Below are 7,916 nucleotides of genomic sequence, written 5' to 3' on the forward strand. Positions count from 1 at the left end.
CAGTGTAAAGGTCTTCCAGACTGCAGGGGAATTCACTGCTCTTTTCCTGCACTGATCGATACGATCGTCTCTACACGTCCACACTCGCACCGGTCAGCTGGATTTCTGCCACTCTGCACAGAACTCAACATTTTTCAGCTTCAAAATGTTCGAGAAACACTTGACATCCATATCTTGGCTGTGTTCTTCCAGAAACGCAAAAAGATGCTCGGGTTTGCATGAGGGCAGTGTTTGTCTAGGCTGAAATTGCATGTTAACATTATTTCCTTGTTGATGTGAATAAGATTAAGTGAACTGTTTGGTGAAAAATCAAAAGTAGGTTAACCTCCCCACCCCACCCTACATGTAGTTGACCACCCAGGTCAGGTTCAGTTTCTGAAGTTTTCTTCTTTGGTTTTGCACTGGAGCTAAGAGGCTAGCATAGCTAACAAATAGTGGAGGCTTATGTACACCAATTAGCATTCCACAAATCTCCACACTTACCTTAAACCACATATTGCTAATATGATTTCTGACAACATATGAGTTTACTTCTGTTGGTAAATTCCCACTTGTTAGCTTCATTAGCCTTAGCCTGGTTTCTATGGGCTTTCCAGCAGGGGTTATCTATAAATATGGAGCCTTTAAGATGGCTGCCAGTGTTTTTAGCTATGCTAATGTACTTTAGTCCATGTTTATAGATAACAGTGAGTCATAAAGTGTCAGAAACCATGTAATCAAGTTTATCAGAGATACTGAACACCTCCATACTGTTTGAGGCCAAAGTGTTATATTTATGCAGTTGGCACAATGCTAATAGTTGGAATGTAAGCTTGCATTACTTATTATCTTCATTAGCTTCGTAGCTCCGGTACAAAACTAAAGAAACAAACCTCAGACCCAAATACGTCTTGAATGTTCGGCTACATTTGGGGTAAGAAGGAAACTGTAAATGTGATTCTTTTGCTTTAGCATTAAATTCGAGCTTCATTGACCTACAAAATCATAGCAACTCACACAAGCGACGGTGTTGGGATGAGAAGTGAATGTGTGTGCAAATATAGGCAGATAAATGTGTTACAGTAACACACATGGAGCATGAAAATGAACCCACAGAGAGTCATTAGACAAGTGCAAGCACAACAACCTGAATTTGCAGTAGAACCAGAGGAGCCTATTTAGATTTGATTCGGAGTCATGGGGAAACATATTAGCCAAAAGTGCTGAAGAGAGCAAGGCCCATTACTTGAGTCCATGAGGAGGAAGAGGGGAGAGCATGTACACTCTTAGAAATACAGTTGACAGAAAGGTTCTTTCATTGGAAAAACATTTTAATTTCCCTGCTGAAAAAGATCATAAGAAACAATTATAATTACTCTGCAAAAAATAACACCTTGTCACGTGGTCTTAAATCTAGTCGATCTTATATTTCCCATTTTGAGATGGTTGTGCTCTTATTATAAGATTTTCTAGCTTATTTCTAAAAATGTTCGCTTGGTTTAAGTAATTCATTTTAAGTAACATTTCCCAATTTTGTACCCTGCTGAAAAAACTAAGCTAAAATCCAAGCTTGTTTATGTTGGGCTGGTGCTGGTTTGGCTGGTCACCCAGCATCCAAAACACAACATATGTTAGTTTTGCTTCTGACCAGCCATGCTGATCTGTGCTGGTTTTCCTAGCAGAGTAGTGTCCAGTTCCTACCCACAAGCTAGGAGGGTGAAGATCTGCGCATGGTTCCTCCAAGACACATGAAGCTCCACCGTTGCTACACTTTAATATGGCATGGCCACACATTTTCATTTTCGACTAAGTAAGGCATGGGAATGAGATCCTAATGCGTGGACACAACTTACTAAGGCGTGTCCGCAAGATAATTAAGCCTTGACCACAGCTTAATAAGGCATGATCTCATCCCCAGGGCATACTAAGTCATGGCCATGGTTTAATTATCTCGTTGCTACGCCTTACTAAGTCGTGGCCACAGCTTAATTATGTCATTCCCATTACTTACAAAGTCATGGCCACGGCTTAATAGTGTCGTTCCTGCGCCTTAATAAGTTGTGGCTACAGCTTAATCTCATTCCCATGCCTTACTAAGTTGTGGTCACGATTTAATTATTTCATTCCTATACCTTACTAAGTTGTGGCAATGATTTAATTATCTCATTCCTACACCTTACTAAGTCATGGCCACGATTTTATTATCTTGTTCCTACGCCTTACTAAGTCATGGCCATGGCTTAATTATCTCGTTCCTACGCCTTGCTAAGTTGTGGCCACGATTTAATTATCTCGTTCCTACACCTTACTAAGTTGTGGCCATGGCTTAATTATCTTGTTCCCGCACCTTACTAAGTCATGGCCACAGCCTTAATTATCTCGTTCCTACGCCTCACTATGTTGTGCCTACAGTTTAATTATCTCACTCCTACGACTCACAATGTCGTGGCCATGGCTTATATCTCGTTCCTATGCTTTACTTAGTTGTGGCCACGGATAAAGATCTTGTTCCCACGCATTAATATGCTGTGGCCATGCATTATTTTTATTTATATAGGGATGTCACCAGCAGGGCTACATAGAATTTAGCCTCTTGGGGCTAAAATAAAACATAACATGTGACCTGTTCAATAGTTATGGCACATTTCATATTTTATATTTTATTTTTTTTCCAATTCGTTCGTAGACAAAAGCCATATTTAAGCGTGTTCCCTGTACAGAAAGTGTCAATTAGAAAATCAGCAAAGCCAGGTGTGTTGAAATTTTTGCATACAAATGTATTTTATCTACGTGACAAAAATGCACACTTTCAAATGAAGTGAATTCAACGCAGCACTGTGTTCAGCGCAGGCTATTCCTTTAAGCAGAGGAGAGAAGAAAGAAAGAAGGGAGAGGGTGGTAGGGCATGAGATTGAGGCTATAGATCACCATTAAGATGCATCAGAGGCTAAAAGCACCGACTTACAGTCAGAAAGTGTCATCTGGGAGGCCGACTTAGTGCTCTGTGAGTGAATGTGTAAATGAATAGAAGCTGCCAGTAAGACCTTCCACTGGAAACTGTCCACTCAGTCCTGCAGTGAAAAAGCAGCACTAAATCCACTGAATTTAAAAGTCTTCATCTATAACGCATTAATAAAGTTTATCACTGTTCAGAAGTTTGGAATCACCATTCAGGAGTCATTACCTCTCCCAAATCTGGAACAATCAGCTATTCTTGCTCATCAACGCACTCCTGGCTGAACATTCAGCAGCGTCCACTCCCACATCCTCCCCTCTAACGGTCTAATATACTCTTGTGAAGCTGCTAATGGCTGAAATCTAATCAGTGTTGGAGCATTAGACTGTACAGCGTCCGGAGAACCGGAGTACTAATGGACTCTCTCTCTCTCTATCTCTCTCTCTCTCTCTCTCTCTCTCTCTCTCTCTCTCTCTCTCTGTCTTTCTCTTTCTCTTACTCTTTCTCTTTCTCCTCTTTTCCTTTCTCCCTTTCTCTTGTTTTCTCTCCTCTCTCTGTCTTATGTTTCTCTTTATCTTGTGCTCTGTCTCTCTCTCTCTGCTCTTTCTCTTTATCTCTCGCTCTCTTTTCTTTGTATTTACCTCTCTCTTCCCTTTTCTCTTTCTCTTGCTTGCTCTCTCTCTCTCTGTCTGTCTTTCTGTCCTCTCTCTCACTTTTTCTGTCTCTCTCTCTCTTTTCTTTCTCTTTACCTTGCTCTCTCTCTCCTCTTACACTATCTTTCGCCTTTCTTTCACCTTTTTTCTCCTTTCTCTTCCTCTCTTGCTCTTTCTGTCTCTCTCTTTTTCTCTCTCTCCTACTTTCTCCTTTCACTTGCTCTCTCTCTCTGCTTCTCTCTTTCTCTTATTTCTCTTTATCTTCTGCTTGTTCTTTCTCTTTATCTCTTGCTCTCTCTTCTATTTACCTCTCTTCCCCTCCCTCTTTCTTTTGCTCCCTCTCTCCCTCTCTCACTTACTGTCTTTCGCTCTCTTCTTTCTCTTTATCTTGCTCTGCCTCCTCTTTCACTATCTGTTTCACCTCTTTCTTCTCTCTGTCTCTCTCTCTCCTCTTCTACTTTCTCCTTTCACTTGCTCTTTCTCTGCTTCTCTCTCTCTTCTCTCTCTTTATCTCTTGCTCTCTTCTATTTACCTCTCTTCCCCTCCCTCTTTCTCTTGCTTACATTCTCTCCCTCTCTCACTGTCTCTATCTCTCTCTCTTCTTTCTTTTTATCTTGCTCTCTCTCCTCTTTCACTATCTCTTTCACCTTTCTTTTCTCTCCCCTCTCTCTTCCTCTCTTGCTCTTTCTCTCTCTCTCTTCATTCTCTTCCTTATGTCTCCCTCACTGTCTCTTACTCTTTCTGTTTCTCTCTCCCTCTCTTCCTTCTCTATCTCTCCTTTTTATTCCTCCTCTCTCTCTCAATTCCATAGTTGCTTTATTGACATGACAAATTTGCATTTATATTGTCAAAGCAGGGCAATGATAAAATATATAGAGCAACAAAGAAAACTGCTTTCTCTCCCTAACTCCCTCTCTCCCTCTCTTCCTCTCTCCCTCTCTCCCTCTTCCCTTTTCTGTCTCTCAATTTCAGTCTGTGGCTTCATTGGCAATACCAGAAATGCTAGTAGCGTTCATGAAATAAAAACAAACAGAAAAATAGATACAGTACTGTGTGTAAGTGTAGGCAGCTGTTAAAACTAGTTTATTAGTTAAATATTAAATAGATAAATAGTTTAAAACTGGTTATCTGGGCAGTAAAGTGTGTTTTTGCCATTAAATAAACACTATTAGATCAGAATGGATACAAATATACCTGAAATGCAGTAAGAGTTCATAAAAATGTGTTGTTTGTCAGAAAAGTTATGAATATTCAGGTTAGAGGAACACAGTTAGGAGAACACAGGTTTGGTTCCTGACGTCTCGCTGCTCTCCAGCTGTCATATGGGTTTGTTCAGTTCCATCAGCAGCACCTGATTTATTTAACAAAGGTTATTAAAATTGATTCGTTAAACTATGCTCTTAAAAAGATGGTTCTTCAAGGGTTCTTTAGTAGGGAAAATGGTTCTGTATAGGACCATGAATACTCAAAGAACCCTTTGCATGATTAAAGGGTTCTTCGCATCATGAAAGTGCTCTTCAGATTGATTGAGAATGTGTTGTGTGTGGTTCTATATAGCACCTTTTTGAAAAAGTTTCTATATAGAACCATGAACACTCAAAGAACCCTTTGCATAATTAAAGGGTTCTTGCCATCATGAAAGTGTTCTTCATGTTGATTGAGAATGTGTTGTGTGTGGTTCTATATAGCACCTTTTTGAAAAGAGTTCTATATAGAACCATGAACACTCAAAGAGCTCTTTGCATGATTAACGGGTTCTTTCCATTGTGGAAAGCGTTCTTCAGATTGACTGAGAATGTGTTGTGTGTGGTTCTACATAGCACCTGTTTGGAAAGGGTTCTATATAGCACCAAAAGGTGTTCTTCTATTGTGACAATGTCAATCCTGTAACAATAGCAGAACCCTTTTTGGTGCTATATAGAACCCTTTTCAAAAAGGTTCTATGTAGGACCATATAAAAACACACTCTCTGTCAGTCTGAAGAGCCATTTCACCACATACAAAGGGTTCTCTGAGTGCTCGTTGTTCTATATAGAACCATTTTCTTTACTCAAAAAACTTGAAGAACCACCTTTTGTAAGTATGTAGGTGTTGGATGGTAACTGTGAACACTGGACTTCCTCCAGGAGAGATCTGGAGATGGTTAAGCTAACCGTTTGTTTATTGTTGGTTTGTTTACTTGTAATGGTTCTAGGTTGTTTTTGAACACATGAATGCTCGCTGTCCTGATGATAGTTTTAAATATAAGACTATTTCACCGTTCTGGGTGTCTTTTTCTCTCTTCTTCACCCACCCTCTTCACCCATAACCGCTCCTTTACCCCTGGGTCCACTGTGATTTTGTTCTGACCCAGTTAAATGTCGGTGCGTAATGAACTGACCTGGCTTTCAGACTGCAGTTTAATAACTCTGAGATGAGTCTGCCTCATCAGCTCACCTCCACACACACCTGCAGCACAGAGGATGATGCAGGAGCAGATGTGTGGATATATTTGTCTTCAGGCTCAGGGCCTGTACACTGTAGATCAGCTATATCATTTAAGGTGGAAATCATGTCTGCACAATTCAGTCATTCAGAGTGGTTTGGTCTGAAATGGTTCAGATTTCTTTACAGTGGTGGTGATAGGAACCAGGGGTCGCCATGACTACAACACAAATATAGACGTTTTATTTACTATCCAAAACCACCAGTGAACCTACACATGTCTTCTGGGTTTTATATGGAATGTTGATGATGGTAAAATAGTGGAAACACATTTTCTTTGGGGACTGTTTTGCCTCATAACACCCTGCATGTATCCCTCCACCATGAATGGATTTTTGAAAATTCCAGTGAAAATCTTTGAAGTACATTTCTCAAAACTATCATAAACAGTGTCTCAGACATCAGGCAGTGCATTTATAACCACTTCATGTAATGACTTTCTGTGAGGGAGCTTTTAGGGATGGACATCTGGTTCCTATCACCGCCACTGTGAACAATTCTGACTCGGTAAGTTTCTTTAGAGCAGAGCGTTTCACACCAAACCAGTCTGAACGATTTTGTTTGCATGTGAACTGTTTAATTAAGCAGAAATTTAAAAAAAATCATTAGAATTACCTTTTAATCCAATAGTGATGTTGGTCCAATAGGAGAAGAGGTCAGGGATATTCTTGTTAGATAGTCCTGACTTTGGGCTTTTCTTGGCCTTTCTTAATTGAACTCATTCTTTATGTACAAAGGACCATGCAGTTCTATACAAAACAACTTTACTGAATGTCAACAGGCCAGACTGGCACACATTCGATTTTGTAAGATCCACTATGTAATATCTACTGCAAGCTTCTTGTTATTTTGTGGAATTTGGCTCATGTTAAACCTTCATCCCTGTCTTTGTTTCCCTCCTTCTGTTTCTCCAGCTGTAGAAGATCTGCTGGAGTTGATACCGGAGTAAGATGATGTCCAGAAGAACCCTGACCATGCTGGTGTGTGTTGTGAGAGGCAGAGAGAGAGTTTTGGATGTGTTTGTGCATTGCTCTGTATCTGTAAACACAACAGAGTTATTACCGGAGGTGTGTATGTGGGTGTGTTTGAGCGTGAAAACATTTTTATGATACCAATAATTCATGTGCATGTTTATAAACCCACTTTTTTACAATTAAACAATGCAGTTGAGATTTTCTAAAAACCCTGTGATGCATTCTTTATTATTATTTTTAAAAATAAATTCAGCATAAGTACTGTATATCATGTGGAGCAGGACAAATGGCCAGTGATTATTGCTGTGTGTGTGTGTGTGTGTGTGTGTGTGTGTGTGTGTGTGTGTGTGTGTGTGTGTGTTGGGAGGGTGGGAGTGGGTGCATAGCAGATTTCAGTTCTCAGCATGGGCCTGCTCTCATCTCCGTCACCGTTACATAATCTCTGTAACATGCAAAGCAGACCTTCTTTAAGTCTTTCAAAATTCAAAATTAAGCCTGATTGGATCTTTGATTTGGAGAATGAATCTAATTTGGCTCTTTAGTTTAAAAAAGTACAATTTGCATCTTTTATTTCAAGGTAAGTCTAATTTGAAAAGTAAATCTTGTTTGAGTCCATTATTTGAAAAATGAGTCTGATTTGAATCATTGATATAAAAAGTGAGTCTAATTTCAGTTTTTGATTTGAAAAGTGAATCTGATTTGAGTCCATGAATTGGAAAATGAGTCTGATTTGAGTCTTTGATTTGAACAGTGAGTCTAAATTGAATCTTTGATATGAATAGTGAATCTAATTCAAGTCTGTGAAGTTATTCTGATTTGAGTCTTTGATTTGAAAAGTCACTCTTTATCTAGTCTTTTATATGAAAAGTC

General features: G+C 39.5%; 1 protein-coding gene across 1 annotated transcript in view; it reads left to right on the forward strand.

Moving 5' to 3' along the window:
• LOC118808589 (endonuclease V-like) overlaps positions 1-7,242 on the forward strand; it is a 67,281-nt gene extending 60,039 nt beyond the window's left edge. The window contains exon 9 of the mRNA XM_036571372.1: positions 6,987-7,242. The gene's annotated coding sequence lies outside the window, so the exon portion shown is untranslated. The remainder of the gene's footprint in view (positions 1-6,986) is intronic.
• The last annotated feature ends 674 nt before the right edge of the window (positions 7,243-7,916 follow it).

This window comes from Colossoma macropomum, unplaced genomic scaffold (genome assembly GCF_904425465.1).
Source record: "Colossoma macropomum unplaced genomic scaffold, Colossoma_macropomum, whole genome shotgun sequence".
Taxonomy (NCBI): Eukaryota; Metazoa; Chordata; class Actinopteri; order Characiformes; family Serrasalmidae; genus Colossoma; species Colossoma macropomum.